Source organism: Falco naumanni, chromosome 12 (assembly GCF_017639655.2).
Source record: "Falco naumanni isolate bFalNau1 chromosome 12, bFalNau1.pat, whole genome shotgun sequence".
In the NCBI taxonomy this organism is placed as follows: Eukaryota; Metazoa; Chordata; class Aves; order Falconiformes; family Falconidae; genus Falco; species Falco naumanni.
In genome coordinates, this window is record NC_054065.1 from 19,529,160 (window position 1) to 19,548,054 (window position 18,895).

Consider the following 18,895-nt stretch of genomic DNA (forward strand, 5'->3'; position numbering starts at 1 on the left):
TAGGAATGCCTGGAAACTAGTGGGAATTGTAATCATAGAGCAAGCTGGAAAGCAGTACTGGTATACCAGTGGGCAGCTCCCATGGAATGAAAGCTTGCTGAGCATGGAGATATGTCAGCTAGTGAAAAGAAGTCTGTGAGCCTTCCTGTAAAATGATCTCTTTTGGCTTGAGGGATTCTATGACTTTTGTATTTCTGATGATGGTAACTTTATTTTTATTGGGACTACTTGTATTCAGAATTTCTAACATCCATTTGTCCAAATGGACTCATTTTCACTAAAAAAGGAGTTTTCTAAATTCCAACAGAAGGTTGACAAAAAAAAAATGAAACAGGATAGCCCATATTCACCTTTGTACTGAAAGGCCATTAATATACACATCAATAATTTTACTTCTAATTGTGAATACAGTTAAAAATCAGCCAGTACAAAAGAATCAGGGTTATCTGTCACATGAAAATAATGTGAGTTAACTTTGCCTCAGCTTTATTTCTACTGTCTTCACTGGAATTAATTACATGAGGAATGAATGCTGATTAGGGATTTCAAAAGGTTTTATTCTGCTGTCGCTTTGAATTTGAAACCATTTAGTCATTTTGACGTTTTTTAGGAAAATAAATATCAACAACAGAAGATTTCAGAGAATCATTTAAGTTGGACTATATTGCATGACAGATTAGTTTATATTGTTAGGATCAGTCCATCTGCCCGAGTAAGGCCAGAAACAACTAATGCTGTCTTCAGTGTAGATAAATGTTAACATCTTTAAAAGTTTAAAACAGATTCTAGTGCACATGTAATCCAGAATGAGCCAGAATACTAATTATTAGGTGGAGAACAATAGTGCCATGCTCATTCTTCACAGGTTCAAATAAACATGCTCAATTCATCGAGTGTGTTTTTGTAATGCAGCAGATATCTGTCTGCGTATCTATCTATGCACGCACACACACAAATATATATGAAAATGTTTAGCGAGAGGCAGAAAACTTGAAAGAGAACTTCCTTTGCCATTACATTTAATTGAATGCTGTTGAATTAGAGTTATTCTGTAGTTACGCTAGACTAACTCAGAGCAAAGTTTCGGTTCTAGCAGGCAGAAATTTTGTTATAGAAACTGAATTCTTACTCTAAGCACATTCCTCGTACAGCTGATACATAACTCTTTTTAAGTTAGATGAATCAAATGGCTCATATAAAGGTTTTTTATATATATACAGTTATCTATAATATATATAAATAAATACAAATTTGGACATATATATTATAGGTATCTCTCCAAGTGTGCTCTCTGTTTGTATTATGGCTTCCAATGAAGGTAGTTGCCAAAAAATTCCAGAGATCTCTTTAAGGCGCATCCAGTGATTCTTTTACCTCAGCCCCCCTGGTATCTGTAAACCTGAGCAGGGTCTTATCAAAGAAGTCACATTCAATTTAAAGATTCTTAAATTCTTTTGCAGCTGCTTTTAACAAGATATGAGGGGAAGACACATCCTCAGGCCTCTGTGGAAACCTTTCTGTTTCTGGGATTCTGGAGCTCATCTCTATGTCAGATTTTCATGCTATAACTTAGCAAGTACATGATTACTTTACAGAGCAGTGAAATAGGATTTCTTTGCCATAAATCAGCTTAAAACAGGGAATTAAGGATACTCTTTTGATTTAATTTGTTTGGGAAATTTAGGATAGGAAAAAGTATATATACTTTTGAGGATTAAATAATTCTTTGGAATTTAGGTATGTCTGCATTAACATTTCAGTGTGGGTCAGGACCGTGCTTTTAAAGTGAGTATCTCACTTGTCGCCAGCTACCATGTGTTGATTCACATCAGAGATACCACAGACTGAATTCTTTTAGGATGTCTTTAAGCCAGAAGATACAAACATAATACACTCCAAACCACCAACTGGCAAATCAATTCGCACTTGAATATTCCTTTGAATGTGTAAATAAGTTCATGTTGAGCATGTATAAGTCCTTTCTATGTTTGTTTTCACAAATATTTGAGCAACTGAGCCTCATTAGCTAGAACAGTATCAGAGCCTCGATCACAAACTCACTTGAATGAATATGCATGAAATCACCATTAGTTTTGCATTTAGAGTAATTGTTCTGCACACATATTTAACCAGGAAATGGACAGTAAAGAAACCACTCAACTCATTCCCTTGAGCTCAAGTGAGAAAGGTATTTCAGGCCTGATTTTCTACTGCCTTGCATTTTGTATATTTCTGCAAAATGAGTGTGAAACATTATCCATTCTGTTTTGAAAACATTTCACAACAATGAATAATGATGTTTCAGTAAGTAGTTACTTTATTCATCTGTCTGTACCTAATTCTTGCTTATGCTTAGAATGTAAACTTTTGAGAACAGGGACATACCATACTGGTACTATGCCGAGCAGAGTAGGATCTTGTTCAATGTCTGGGACTCCTATGCGTTGCTGCAGTATTACAGTGTAGTTTTGCAATGTTCAAGATGCTGGAGAATCAATCATCTCTTATTTAGAATCTTGCAAATTGTAGAGGATTTATATAATCAAACTATATGTTTATATAAGACTTAAGAGAATACTGTTCACTACAAAGGACAATCACAGATATTAATTCCATGAGTAGAAAGAAAGGCAAAATTTACCAAATAAGACAGAAGTTAGGAATTATTACCTATGCTCTGGTAAATACGTATAAGGGATGACAATATGATCATGTAATGCTGTGACCAGAAATGGAGATTCTAGTATGGGAAACATTATTTTCTGCTCCCTCCCTTCCTCCTATCCTTCTCCACCCCCACTCTTTTGTTCTTTGCCATTCAGTGTTTTGGTTCAAGTTAATTAAAGATTCCTGTTGCAGCCTCCTGGAGTGAAATTCTGGCAGCATGCCCAGTGCTGCCATAGTCATGTGTAAGCAGCCCCTCCAGTGAGCTCCATAATGTCTCTAAGAAACTATACAAAGAGGAAGAAAGAAACTGAATCCAGATGGAATGGGAAATCAGATATTTCTTCCATTTGTGCTGAAATCTGTGAAGGCTGCCCCATAGGCTGAAAGAAGGTAATTCACATACTCTGCAGTCTCAGGGAAAAGCATGTTTTCTCCCCCACCCCTCCGCCCTTCATTGAAGATGAATCTGTGAGAAAGCTTACAGTGAGACTGCAAACTCAATAATGCAAAACATGTTTTCTCAACTCTGCTTTACTCTGCTAGCTACAGAAAGGTGTAGGATAGACCTGTCAGGGGAACACAAAAAACAAACAAAAAAACTCAAGAGTGACTCAGGCACACAAAGACTCGTCCTAATGACAGGGTTAGGAGAGAATATGATATCCAAACCAACATTTTGACACACAATTCATATTGAAAAGAGGACTTAAGGCATTTTAAATGTCCATCAGGAGAGTAAACATGTCTAACACCCTAAGCAATAACCACATCTTGAACTGCTTGTTGTTAAAAGGCCCATTAAAAAGATTACAAAAATGTATAGTACATGCATAGTAATTTCTTGTATCTCACAGGCATAACAAAAACTAGAAATATCCCTGGAAAAGCACATATGTGGTGTACTTTGTGCTTGTGACTCTTCATCAACTTCAGTGCTTCGTTCTTAAAACGTAGCATGACACTTGGTTGGTAATTACTGAAGAATTCTCCTGTGGATTAACAACAGTATCATTAGAAATCAAAACTGTGGATATTTGCAAGTATATTTCATATATAAATTGCAATTTGCTTCATGGCAGATTCTGTGCTCGCTAGGGATATTCTGGAATTTGGTGGGGCAAAGGAATAAATCGTGGAGCAATCTGCAGTATTGCTTGGTTTCTGTATGCATTTAATTTTGTTGTCAGCACCATGTGAGTTTGTTGCTCTCTGATGGCCTGTTTAATTTTTCAGGGTTTTGATTGTTTGGGGGTGAGAGGTGTTACATGAAGATTAAACTTTGGCAGGGCAATTATGGAAAAGAAGTCTTAAACTTAACAGCTGATTTCTGTGTTAAAGGACTAACTTTTAATTGTAAAACATCAGAGCAGAGTGATTTCTTGGCAGAGAGAACAGCCTGTCGTAACAACAAGAGATGCCCATTTGAAGTGCAGACTTTGGGCAGAGGTTACGATTCAAGGTAGCAGAGTTTTAGCTGACAGTTTAGAGCAATACTTCAGGTGAAATGAACCCAATAATTGCAGTGCAGATTTCCCCAAAGAGCAGGTTGACTGGAATAGCTCTGGTTCCCTGTGACAAATTGGATGTTGTGTTACCACTTTTTTTTTTAAAGCAACAAAAACGGTCTAAAAAGCTGTCCAGGTGAAAGGGGTAATAGATGTATGCTGATACGTGTGTGTGTTTCTTGCCCTTTCAAACCTTTGAAGCCTGGCTGGGGTCAAATTACTCAAGCAGAACAGCTCTGTTGACAAACATGTGGTCTTCAAAAAACAATCCCAGTATGAGAGGTGCTGCTAATTTAAAATAACTGGGGGGAGGGAAAAAAAAAAGAGGGAAAACCACACCAGCCTACGTGAAACCCAACCCAACTGCCACCTTCCCTGCTAGCCTCCTTTTGTAAGCCTGCCTTCCCTGCCGCGTGAATCAGCCATGGTTGGGGTTAAATGGGTAGCTTTTGTCTCTTCACAATGGCCAAGAGTGACAGGTTGAGCTAAATGATTTACTGGTGGAGATGATTTGAAGGACAGAGTTGGGCAGCCTTGGGAACACACGCACAAGAAAAGGACAGTAGCGAATCAGCCTCTCCTCCCCCTCCTGCTTTCACGGTTTTGACTGAAAGATCACAGAGCGAGACTCTGACAGACACAAGGACCATTGAGAAGCTATTTTTATTACTTATCCATGGCAGCCTTGCTTTGCTGAGAACAGACCTGAGGTTAATTAACCTTTTCTTTTTTTTTTTTTTAAACGTTGTTGTTTTTCTTATTGGGGATGCAAGCCTGTAAGTTGGCAGGGTCACATGCCATGGACAAAGGGAAAGTCTCTGTGTGAGACTTTAGTGCAAGAAACCTCAACAAACCCATCCCCAGCCAAAACAAAGCTCTCCACACAGAAAGGCAATGCAGTGGGGCTGCAGCAAAGGCAGCTGCTCAGAGTGGAGCAGTCCCAGCTGTTGTCAATTGGAATGTGCTAGAAACAGTGCCATCCCCCCCTCACCCCATTAAACTGCCCCAGCGGCGATGGTACCGAGCACTAATATGGATCCCAGATTGTTTCCTGAACGCTGTTTGATCTGGCTGTGTGGGCGGGAATGAACTGGTCTGTCGGGATGCGGGGCGTAGTGGAGCGCTTGCGTGCTGTGTTTCGCCTGTCTACCCACAAGCAGGCCAGGCACTCGGGGACAAGATGGCAGCCCAGCCGTGGGCCCTCAGCACCAGCTCAGGGGAAGGCAGCTGTGAGCCTCCTCTCTGCCTTCAAAGTGGGGAGTGGGGCAGGTCGAGCAATCAGCTGGCAGAGCCCCTAACACAGCTGAGGCTGGCAGGGAAGAGACACGGCAGAAAACAGCTGGGAAGCACCCACTGGCCATCACGCCCACCCTCACTTTGTTGGGGCACCCACTGGGTCCTGCTTGAGGCCTACTGGTCCAGCAGCCCCCAGCACCGTCCCCAGGGAAGCTCACCTTCTCCCACTCGCAGCCCCGCTGGCTGGAAGGGACCAGCTGCAGGGCAAGCACTACTCGCTGTCCAAGGCAGTGGGCAGAATGAGGCCCAATCTATAAAGGGGACCCACAGATGGCAGCCCTGTGGCCTTTCAGTAAATGCGTTACAATGCTTTCTTCAGAAGCTGTCCCTCTGAACAATTGCAAGGAAAAGTGAAAACTTTTCTTAATAGAAAAAGGACCTTTTCAGACAGTTGCAGTGAATTAGTCTGGAAAAAACCCCAAAGGCAGGGCATAGAAGATACTAAGGTTGGGTCTATGGATAAATCCAAACTCATAAGAACCCTATTACTTGAAAAAGGCAATGCTGTCTTCCTATTCCATATTTCATTTGGTCAGCTATTTGTGAGTTATTCCTCAAGTGCAGTGGAATAATGCATCCTGTCACAGCTTGTAACCTGAAATTGCCATGTCATCATTTGGTTCTGAGAAACAGGTAGCAACAACAAAAATTCTTCAAGTACTAATGCAAAAATGTAATCTTTCTAGTGCCTAAAACCTAATGATATCCCAAATCCTGTGAATTGCATCCTGTGAATGTGCAGCAAAGCTTTATTCTGATATATTCAGCTAACTTCAAAAAAAGTCACTCAGCATCTTTCTAGTTAGGGAAGAAGTTTTGAACAGTAAACCCACTGTGGGCAATAACATAGCTTTCTGCTGGCTAGCTTTCAATCATATTCTTATTTTTATAGTAATTTTAATGAAATCTTGTAGTTATTCAAAAGAAACAATAGGAACATGTGAACATGATGGCAAAGCAGCATTTCATATCAGGAAGTCTGAAAGACATGACTTGATTTAATGGAAAAGTGAAAGGATCTATAAAATGGCAACTTTAGAGAACAGAAGTGCTTACTGTTAATCTCTTGTACTGTAGAGTTGCAGTACTGTAGAGTTGTAGTGTGCTGTCACATGATACATTTCTAATGGCCTCTTTAATGCTCTGTTGAAAATAAACACGTCTGTTTTAAAATACAAAGAGCAAAACAAACTAAATCTAAAAATACAAGAAGGAACTATGGTTGGGTTTTGGTTGTTGGTTTTTTTTTGGTTTTTTTTTTTTTTTTTTCTGTGAAAGAGAACAGTGTTCGCAGAAGATGAAGCAACTCTAAAAAAAGCTTACCCGACAGGCTTCCAAATATGGGTTTGCCACTGTAAGGATAATGGCAGGTGAAAACAGAAGAAAACTTTCTCTTCCATATCCTTCTAGCCATAATCTCTGTCACTGTCCCAGTGTGCATGGGGAGTCTTGGGATTTACTTCCTTCTTGATATCCCAGCAGACTAGGAGTACTTCAGTACATGTTGAGTAGTAGAAGGAACGGGTTTCATAAATCTTACTCTTGACCGGCTCTGTATTAACAAATGCAGTCAGAAAGATCTTGCAATTACATTTTGCAACGTTTTCTGTCCAGGCTGACTTTCTGATGTTTCTCCAAGCACTCTTCTCTCTCAGCTTCTGCCTCCCCACCTCAAGTCCTAGAAATGCTGCTATAAGTATCATAATCTCCAGAACAGAGTAGGTTCCCCATTTCACTCCTTATTATCATGTTATGCCAGTAGTATCACAGTTCTGCTGCTTCTCTGCTGTTTGTCCATGCCTGATGAATGCTGTGGCTGACCCCAGCTGAGTGACTAGATATAATCTGTTGGCAAACAAAAAGCATGGAATAGGACTGTATTGAGTCACCTAAGGAGGAACAAGACTGAGTCCCTACAGTCAGGGGGATGGAGGACGGTACAGGCTTCATGGGCTCTGTACTGCAGCTTCCCCCAGGCAGCTGGGCAACAGAGACCCCTCCAGCCACCTGGTGCTCGCCAGTGGCATTGGGTGGCCTCTGATGCTGACATGGGACTTGCAGGTTGGTCTGTTCCCAGCAGGGCATAATCCTGGAGCACTGCTTGGAGCCAGCACTTAGTGCTTGAGTATTACCAGCCACTTAGTTTCTTCCCATGTTCAACAATTATTTCCTTCTAGTAGATCTTTCAAAAGCCTTTCTTTACATTACAATTCTTTCATTGCCTTATAAGAGGTTACGTCACATCACAAGACCAAAAAGCACAGTGCAGCTTAGTGTAACTTGACCCTGATCTGGCATTTCTTTGTGATGTGTCATGTCAGAAATGTAAAGAAAAAGACATTGTCCTTTTCCTATTAGTTTGGGCAGCCATGTCCATTACAGGTTGCCTTACCTTCTGCCTAGAAGATGTGTGTGGTCTATGAGACTAATGAGGATTCTGTACTGGAAGTAGGAGAAATCGTGTTTATGAAGCTGTATATACTTTCTGGAGAGTTGCACGTGAGCTTAATAGGAAGCGGACTCTGAGTTAGCGCTGCTGGGGTGGTTGTGGAGAAGCTGGCAAGAAAGGTCAGCATTTACAATTGTTGCTAAATCAGAATCAAGAGTGACAAAGGAAAATATGATAACACACTGTTTTGTCATTTCTGTAGAGTTTCTTTTTTGGCTTACTGAATTTCAACTCCTTTTGAATACACATTTTCCAAAAGGGATTTGAGGCAGCCAGGAAAGGCTGAAATTACCCATAAGAATTTGAAAAGTAAGAAATTCTAGAGCATCCTAGACCCAGTAACAAAGTTCCTCCTTGTAGAGAGCCTAAGCAGGAGCAGACAAAGAGGACCTGTTATAGCCTAGACCCAGGCCTGATCATATTAAAAGGAATCACATCTGTATTAGTTTTTTCATGTGTACACAAGAAATTATTATCCCAACTCCCAATGCACAAAGTGCTGACCTGTTGTTGTTTACTGTGAGGAGTCTGTCTTTTATGTCCTCATAGCTACAGTTTATTTACATTGAAATATCACACTCTCAAGAGCCTTGCTGCTCCCCCTGCAAGGATCAAGTACTTCTTGTTTTTAAAAGAAGACTTATCACTTTATCACCTTAGGGATGATGAGCACAAAACCCTGTTTTAAAAGGCTTATGTGATAGTAGGAATTGTGGATGGCTTTGCAGATAAAGCATTCTAGGGGGGCCTCAAGTGCTAAGTTTTCAGTCCCGCTACTAACCTGTTGAGTGACCTTGAGCAACTCACTTCACATTGCCGCAGCTTTGTTTTCCCTTTGATTCTTTCATTTATTTGTTTAACTTGCAATGTGTTGGAAGCCTTTCTATAGCATCCTGTGAAATAAGTCCTGATCTTATTTTGGTTGTTAGATGCTGGTACATTAAAAACAGTAAAGATAGTTTTAAGCACATTATTAACTCTTTCCCATGTCCCTCTATCTTAGCAAACCACAGTGTCTTACTGAAGCATGTGGCCATTTTTCCTGAAATATTCTAGCAGCACATCGGTCATTTTGGGTTTCTGCTGACAGAAAAGCCTTAGGTCAGTCACATTCATTATAAAATTATGATGCAGTTGTACATATATTTTACAGCTTGAAGTCATAGGTAGTTGGATCAGTACAACCAAGGTACTAGTAGGGCACTGGCAGAAAGAAGTAGCTGGCACAGGGGAAAGCAAGAATTTCTGTGGAGGTCCTCACAGGGAAAATACCCAAGTAAGTATGTAACAAAGCTGTACTGCATGGGTCTTTAGATGCAAGGGGAGTCGGAGCACGATGAGTTAGGGGAAAAAAACCCCCACATAGTCCATTAAAATAATATTTTGAAATGTGCACAAAAGTGGAAATTGTTCTGAGTTTCCATACTTACTTTCTCTGCAAGGGAATAACTATTCCTATAGTCCAGTGGTCCAATGTCCATAGTCCCACAGGTCCAATGGTTAGCAGTTCTTCAGCTATCGGGTCTCATGCTTTTGCAGAAGAGATTATGCTCTGTATCATAATCTTCTCTTATCATCTATATTTTCTCAGGAAGCTCAGGTATATAAGCGTACGTGAGTCATACCCCAGCTTACAATGGTATTATTAATTGAAATGTCTTGCTTCCAGTGATGTTTGGCCTTTCTCTGTGGAAAAAAGGTGAGACCTTTGTGGTTGCTACATATTACAAAAAGTATTTGAATGAATAGGACTGTTGTTATTTTGAATCTAACATCTAACTAACACCGGGTGCTTTATTTGGTAGCTCTCTTGGCCAGAAGAGGGAAAAAACAAACAACCCCCCTCCCCCCATACCACCCCCCAAAAAACCTTTATATAATGGGTATCACCGCCAAAAAAAATTATGAAAAGCACCTGCCAGATTGCTTGTGAGACCAGGATATATAAAAGGCTGGACTTATGTAATTGGATGTTCAGTGGACTTATTAAAGTTCTACTTTAACAGGTGATTAATGTTACCCCAGAAGTGCTACTTCTCTCCATTCACTATAAAGGAAGAATAGATGGTTAATCCAGACATAGACAGCAGTATTGCAGATGGCTGTGTTTGATCAGATGAATTGACCAAAATACTCATACTTCAGACAATAAATTCCCAAGAGGTGTGTGAATTTTTTGATTCAAAAGCCTGTTAAAGTCTCTAGTCATCCTTTATTATCTCTGAAAATATCTATTCTTAAGTCATTCAAAGTAGAAACGGAGATTTCTTAGTGTTTTTCTACCTGTTTTCTAATTGTGAGTCATTGTCTCCCTTACTCATGGAGTCCTGTCCCCATTTAGCTCATTTAAGTGCATCTATGCATATGTGTACATGTGTGTAGGGGCAGTAGTGGCTCAAAGCTGCCTCAGGATTGTGAACAGAATTGATTGCTTATGCTTTGTGGATGGGGCAGCAAGAAGGGTTAGAGGTCATGCCAGAACAGGATGGGAGATGGTGCCAAGCAGGAGGGGAAAAGGGTTCCCTTTCCTTTCTCAGGTGTAACTAAAAGTGCAGCACCCTTATGCCCTCCTTAATGGTAGCAACAGCCCAGTGACCACTTTTACTGGGACTGGAGCCAGCCTGTTGAATGTGCATGTCCATGGGCTCTGTAAGCATAGCTGTACAGGTATTTTTAGTCCTAACATACTGTTTTCTCTGTTACTCTTGGAATAAGTAAGGATATTACAGCTTTTTCTTAACATTGAAGGATTTTGACATTGATTATTTTCTATATCAGAAGATTTAACATTAAAAATCACGCTGTCTTCTTAGATGTCTGTAATGATGGCCATGGATTGGCACATTTAAATTCTGTCAAGGACAGATGCGCTGGCTGCATATTACTCAGGCCTACCTGGACATAGAAAGTCCTAAGTTGCCATTTTGGGCCACAGAGTTCCCAGGATGTCTAAATACAGATTTGCACTCATGTTCAGAGATGTCCCATTCTGAGCTGGCAGTCACAGAAGTACCCCCTCACCTCTCCTGTCAGAGCTGCCCCGCTGTCTGTTCAGGCAGATAATGCAGAGAATGGAGACAGCCTGCATGGCAGTTGGGATGGATGTGCTTGAAGTGGATTCTACTGAAAAGTAGCAAACATTTCTATGATTCTGGCTTTCAGTTTTCAAGGTGTAATGAGATCCTTTTAGTGTGAATGTGCTATAAATCCCTATGATCTATTTTAGCTGCACTACCAGAGGCAACATTTTAAAAGCTGCAAATCAATCTGAAGTTACATCAGGGATATCAACAGTATATGAATGTGCACCTTTAAGTTAGCATAATTAGAACTAACAGGTAAACAAACAATAGGTTATGTTATTCTTAGTGGGCTTAGAATATCTTTCAATCGTTAAATATAGGCTATTACGTTATTTACAAATATTAAACAGTGATATTTTTAAAAAAGCCTGCCCTTCAGTTAGAAGTAAAATGCTTTTTCTGTATTTTTTTAAATGTTAAAAAATAAGAATGACAAGAGAAAACTGGCTGAAGAACTCCAGGCTGTGCCCTTCTCTGCACAGCTTGAGCTCTCCCTATATTTATCTGAAGCAGATGTTCCAGGCAGGATGCACACTGCAGCCAGAGGTGAGGACGGAGGTGTACAGGACTTGAATACATTTCAGTACAGCTCCCACATCCTGTTTACACACAGTCGCTGGCCTGAGAACAACACAGGGATAAAAAAAGGAAGGTGGGGGGATGTGATAGGAAGGAACGGTTGATTGGAATCACGACACTAACACCACTGCTAGGCATGCATATCGAGAGTGCTGTATATTTGTGGTTCTCTTTGTATGTGCTGTTGCCAGCAACATTTTCTCTGCTACTTTTGCAGCTGCTGATAGGCATGCTGTCTTCTGTCATAGGGAAGGGAAAAGGAGGAGAGGGAGCAATTAATTGAAAAAAACCCGAAAAAACAGACAGGTCACCTGCAGAGAAACTATACTTTCTCTTCAATTCAGCAATGCTACCCAGACTCAAGAAAAAACACAGCTGGAATTCACTGAACCAACTTTTCTGTCTCATTAAAATCATGGACTGATTTTTAATAGTAGAAAGGCACTTACTGAATCACTGGTGGGCAATGAGAAATATTAATAATGCTAAGCCCCATTTAAACAGTTATCCTGCTGGAGGATGGATTTTTTCAGGCTGGAGGCTTACCGGCATTTTGATTTCTACACACATGGAGCTGTTAAAAACTTTCCTGTGCACTGGACATGCATTTTCATTTTATGCTTCATTCCCAACCTACTACACATATCCCACATCATCCACATGTATTCCTGTTTAATGCTAGGGAGATAAGGAAGGGGTGTACTTTCCATCTCACTCCTGCCTGCCCCCCCCCCCCCCATTTAAGCAAGATCACTAAGGGACAAGCTTTTCGTTGGCAAAGATTCATAAAGCTGTGAATGGCAAAAACCCAGCAGTTTTTCAAGGTTATTTTTCACAAAGTTCACAACAGGGTTGGGAACACTGTGTATCTGTTAGATGTCCTGTAATACTATATTCTGCAGAGACTGGCTACTGGCTTCACATCTACACGGTCATGCACACATACAACATGGTGTAGTTTTAGTTTGAAGGACATGTACTTTCCTGTACTTAAGTGGTTTGAACTTATCAACACCACAGATCGACTGGTATCTCATCAGCTCATGTTTTAAAATGCTTGAGAGGCAGAATGTATGTGAGACGTGTTTAATGACAGAAATAATTAACTAATTTGTTTTCTTGGAACAATAGAAAAGAAGCTCAAAACTTATTAAAAAGTCTGGAAATCTATAGTATTGTAGGTTATTTATTTATTTTATCTCCTACTACTTAGAATTTAAAAATGCTAAAATCCCAGCATGGAAGTTTCTATCCTCTCAGACCAGACCATATTAATTTCTTTATCACTGCCTTTTTTTTTATTAAAAAAAAAAAAAAAAGAAGAAAGAAACCATCTTAGAGCTTGAGACTCTTAGAGCTTGAGACTTACTCCTCTTTTTTATACATCAAGTTCCAGCAGGAGACAGAAACTTCTAAAGTATGCACTGAGATAAGCTACACTTCCCTGGATGCCTTGCTTTTCTTTGCCCTGTTATATTTGCATTATTTTGTTATCAAAGCAACTACCATGGTATTAGGCCTTGATTTTCTTATGTCAAATCATCTGAAAGACCTGAAATTTGGGATCAAATTGGAAGATAGAAGGAAAATTTAAATTCTGCTTTATTCTCAAGCATTTCTTCTAAGCTTCAATCTATTTAGCACTTGAAATCCAATCTTCAGATAAGGAACAGCCGTCAATCTCTCAGTTGCTTCCCATTTGTCTTTGTACAAGACAAACTATCAAGTTCCTTTTTCCCTGAAAAGACTATAAAAAAAGATGAATTAAGATCTCACTGTATTATTACTAGTAATCCCAGCTCACATTTACATAGCTTTGTAATTACAATGTTTGTTAAAAGCTTTTCAAGCTCTATGTGGAAAAGGTACCACATCTATGCTAAAAAGCACCTATGTCAGGGTCACGCAGAGGCTGCCTGAAAAGTGATTAGTTTTGCGTTACAAAAAGGTTTAGAACACGGTGAAGCACTGTAATTGCAATCACAGACACTATTTGGGGAAGAAGTCTATTTTATCTTTCCTGATATTTTCTGTTTCTGTATCTTTTACAGTATTTCATTGAAGAATCTGGTCTTTTGCACCAGTTTGGTGCATACCTGCTGGTGTAAACTCATTCTTAAAGTTAATGAAAACTAAAAAGTCATCAAAGAAAAAATTATTACTGGTGTTACTGGTAGACAAACAGCAATATACTATTTTCTAACTTAACCTTTGGCCTTCAACCAGGGGGTATGCTTAGCAGCTTTGTGTATTACTATTGCCACTTGGAAATATTCCCAGGATGTCCCTAAGACAAAGACCTTATGAATGACAACATAATATCAAAGTTGTGTGGCAAATGGAGAATGACAGTCGTATTAATGGTGTAATACTAATAGCCCTTTTAAGTCAAAAAGGCACTAAGAGATGAAAAAGCACTAGGGAGACAACATGAGTATCAGCTTAGTGTTGTAACACAAGTATGAGTTTTAAACCAGAATCCACTTCTATTCATCTTTTACTGGCATTTCCAAAAATGGTAAGATCGTTTAGGATAAGATGCTTAGTAAAGATATGCAAGATAGCATTCTACCTATTAGTAAAAAAGGAAACTCAGCTAGGCAGCATGAACTTTGGAAATGGACATTTTATAATGGTTTTCAGCAACTGACTATCTAAAGCAATCCTCCTCATTTGGAATAAAATAATGAATCGTTGCAAGATCAGAATACAACCATTTGCCATCAGAAAGGATTTCTATATCATTTGCTTATGGCAAATAGAGAAGATAATAACAGCAAGATATCAATATTTCTTTGCTGTTTCCCATTTCTACATTGCATGCCCAGAGGTCCTAGTTTACAAAGTAGAAGTTGAAAGAATTTCAGAATTGGCTTCTATTACTGTTTTGACTTTTATTCTTACCTATTTATACTGAAATGATGCACTATGGCCAGGATTCGTACCTGACTGTGCTGACAATCTTATGAGATATGAGATGGATCATTCTTTTGTTTCAAGAGCCCTGTTTTCTCATGGTTGGAATAGTTACTGAAAAGTTTCCGTAACCACCCTATCTTGATAATTTTGAGAAAGCTTTTTGATTCCAAGTAAGCGTCTTTGTGTTTAGCATTATAGGAAATAACTTTAATATTCATATATACCTCAGGACATCTTTCTCCTTTTTGTATTATTTATCTTGCTTCACCCAAGCTGTGTCCAAACAGTTTCCTGTCTTTGTTTTTATATCCAAGCTGATGCTTGACCTGTTGTCAATTCTCTGTTCTCTCAAATTTTTCTTATGTCTCATACTACCAATAAATGTAATCAGCTGCAGTATCTTCTTGTAACCTCTTTCTCTTTGTGACTCAGTATTAATTTTTTTTTAACATATAAAACCACTTTCAGTCCCTTTTCTTGATCATGATGTTTTTTTCCTTTGTCATTAGGGCTTCACGTCTGAAATCTTCCACTTCTCATACAAAATAAAAAATGTGAAAGTGGTGAGGGAATGTTATATGGCTAGCTCATGCAAAGGGAGGATGAAGTCTTGAATGAGTCAAACATTAAGCTGGACAGTTTTGTTGGCAGAGTCTGACTGGGGTGTGCTTTATGGCCCGCAGACAGTGTATATTCACCAAGAGGTGCATCTCAATGTCTATGGCAGCCTGAGCTATCTGAATCACCTTGATCAGTAGCCCCACTTAAACACAGGATGAATTATGTGAAATAGTTTACGTTTATATTTGAATTGTACAATAAATACTTCAGATCGTAGAATTTTTGAATATTCATTTTGTAAAATCAAACCAAATTGATTGACAGTAGGAGAAAATAAGTTCTTTTACCAAACGGAAATATACTATCAATGTTTCATGGATAAATACTAGCTAATTATTAACTCTCACGTGTCCATATAAATTTGTTCAGTGAGGTTCCTGTGTAGTTGATAACACCACTGAGGTAGAATATAAATATTTTAGTAGTCCAAACAGCCACAAAAGCAATAGAAAATTGGAGGCGATTGTCCCTTACCATTGTTACCCATTTCCTGGGTAAGCTGAGGAATTCTCTTGCTCTTTCTTCAGTAGCTGAGGTGATGAGACTGAACAGGGATAGCCATCACTTTGGTGGAGGCTTAGTAGTTACAAGTTAGTAGAAAACTCTAAAAGCATTTGGCATTCATACCAGTCTGCAATAATACTGAATATTCTTCATTCTCATGAAGGGGATAACTGCTTCAATAATGCTTAATGTTCAGTTTACAGTCATTATTCTGGAATGGGAATAACTCAGAAGTACAAGTATGAATCTAGTGCATCTGATGACAGTTTTAATTCCATTAATAGCGAACTTGGCTGCTGTGAAAATTTCTTATTCTTATTGCATTTTTTCTGCAATCATATCAATTGACAGTGCACTTGACTCAGTTTAAGTTATGAGCAATACATTATTCATATTGCTCACACCCTCTGCTTGGGAACTTTACTTGTAGACTTAATTTCATGGTTAGTGAGTTCACTGTAAGAACAGTAAGGACAGATAGACAAAAGACAGAATAATTTCAGTGTGTTTAGCCTTGAAGAGCATTCTAAAATATAAAGCAAGGAAAGTTAGCAAATGCAGTGCTGCAAGTAGAAGATTACAAGCTCTGCCTGCAAAGTTTTCCTGTTTGATTGTCTTACAATTTTAGTGCAGAAAAGACAGGTTATATTCTCAAAGCAAAAGGACTTGCCACTATATTATTAATTCTGATGAGCGCCCAATATTTGCACTTCATAAATCCAGAAGGAGGGTATGACCTCAAAATATCATCTATTAGTACCCCATTTTCTGCCATTTCAATTCCAAGCCTCTGTCCCAAATGCAGAATAACTAAATGTAGCTGATCTCTAACTTCTGTTAATGACACTTTTGATCTATGTGCCAGGAGCTGCCTTCTCTTCTTGCCTGATAAGATAAACACATCCTGTGAAATATATTAAAGTAAAACTGTTAATAGAGCAAATTATACTTACTATGCCAAGACTTGAACAAAACCCTATCGTTAGCCAAGTATAGGTGCCTTTGAAAGAAGTAAATGCATAGTTTAAATGCACCATTAAATGTAAAGCTGAGGATATATACCAACCAGGTACAGTTACATGCATGATAACATTTTTGAGATTTATTTTAGTAGATTATTTTTAGAAAACTGCATTATAATGCATCAATGACTAGGCATTTTTAACAATACTGATCTTAGTAGTATTTTAAAACATGGGGAAATGTCATAGCTAATGGCATTGGATTACTTAGCTTTTTAATTAAGAAAGAAAAAGCCGTTGGTGGCTTTTGTAAAATTTGCATGGTAGGAAAGAGGAAAATAACAAAAAAACGTTCTGCAGTGGAAAGCTAAAATATCATAAAGAAAGAGGTCTGCTTTATATTTGTGATTTAAAAAAGATTAGTCTGTGTAGAGATTAGTATTGTTCAAAAACCATCTGCTAATTGGGGAATGGTACATGAAGGTCTCAGCCTCCTCTTCTGTGTTTTGTCATGCAGTTTTCCATTTCCATGTCCTCAGTACGTTCCACAGTATCTGCATATTCAGAGGGTACTCAGCCATGTCAGCCTTCAACACACAGCTGAATTTGTCTTCACAAGGTGATCATTCACACTACACACACCCTTGTCTAAATCTGTAACATCCACATCTATCTACCTGTACCTGTACCTAATCTGTCTTAGCTTTCCTTTAGCCACCTTATTTAGTTTTACGGATGAGATGTTACAGGCTGCCTCCTTAGGATGAGGAAGTAGATGAAGCCTTGTTTAAACAATTCAGGAAGCCTCTGTATGACAGACCCTGGTTCTTATGGGGCACTTTGCTTTCCCTGTTATCTTCTGGAAGAGCAACAAGGCAGGTTATGAGCAGTTATAGGTACTAGGTGACCCAAACAGGGATGACACATAGCTGCATCTGCTATTCACTAGCAAGGCAGAACTAGTTGGTATGCAATACTCAGTTGACAACCTTGGCTGTAGGGACCACAAAATAGGAGTTCAAGATCCTGAAAGAGTAGCAGTTTACAAATCCTGAACTTCAGGAGAGCAGATTTAAGCTTATTCTGGAAACTAGTAGATGGGGTGCCGTGGGAGGGAGCTTCAAAGTGTAAAGGAACTTAGAAAAGTTTGCAGATCCTTAATGACAGTATCCTCCAAGTCTGGGAATAGTCCACCACAATACACAGGAAGGCAAGTAGATATATCAGGAGACCAGCTTGTCTAAGCAGAAAACTCATGAAAGAGTTCCAGGGCAAAAAGAAGCGAAAGCTCAAATGGAGATGTCAAAGGGATGCCAAGGGGAAACAAGAATAGCCTTTAGCACTACATTAGTTAGTAAAAGGCTGAACAAGGAAAATGTGGTCTTGCTAAGTAGATGACTAAATGGGTAAAAAACTGGTTAATTAATCAGGCTTTGAAGAGCGTGAATAGTGGACTGGCCCTGCCTAGAGCTGATGTAAGTACATCGGGGTCTGTACTGGACCTGATCTGTTTAACATCTTTAACAAGGACTTGCCAGAGGTGAATGGAGTCCATGTTCACTGAGTTTGTAAATGAAAGCAAAGTGAGTGGACCAGTCAATAAAGTCTAGGGCAGAGCTGCCATTCAGAGAAACCTAGACAATTGGAAGAACAGACCGACAGGTACCTTCAGAAACTCAGCAAGGCCAGATGCCAAGTCCTGCATCTGGAAACAAATGAACTCCTGCAGCAGTACAGGATAGAGACTGACTAGGTGAGGATCATCTCTGCAGGAAGGGACTTGAGGGTCTTGGTAGCAAGATAGACATGACTAGTAGTGCACCCTGGCACAAAGGATATCAATAACATTCTGGGCTGTATCATCTGGAACACAGACAGCAGATCAAGGGAAGTGAAAGAAGTCCTTTGCTTGGCACTTCTGGGACCACATCTAAATACTAAGTGTGGTTTTGGGCCGCCCAATATGGAAAAGCTGCAGTCTCTGTCCTTGGAGGTTTTGAACACCTGTCTGAATAAAGCCCTGAATAACCTGATCTGACCTCAAAGCTGAGCCTACTTTGAGAAGGAAGTTGGACTAGAGATCTCCTGAGGTCCTTCTCAGCTTGAATTATCCTCTAGTCCTATGATTAGGAGGGACAGAAAGACAAGGCTTGGAAACAGAAAAGAGAGGGTTCAGATTTGGAGGAAATATGTCCTCATTTCATGATTCTGCCTCCTAACTTCTGCACCCTAGAAAAAAAAGTGCAGAACTGACTTCCCCAGCTAGGTAAGCAGGAAAGACAATCGCCTTGCAAAACAGCTGCCAACCTA

The 18,895-nt window shown here is 39.4% G+C and overlaps 1 long non-coding RNA gene across 1 annotated transcript; it reads right to left on the bottom strand.

Moving 5' to 3' along the window:
- Positions 1 to 1,250: 1,250 nt before the first annotated feature.
- Positions 1,251 to 7,716, bottom strand: LOC121095969. Its single transcript, XR_005830288.1, has 3 exons — positions 6,792 to 7,716; positions 6,525 to 6,611; positions 1,251 to 3,656 (listed from the first exon to the last, which is right to left on the bottom strand). It is a non-coding gene; the product is annotated as an uncharacterized LOC121095969 (long non-coding RNA).
- Positions 7,717 to 18,895: the final 11,179 nt, after the last annotated feature.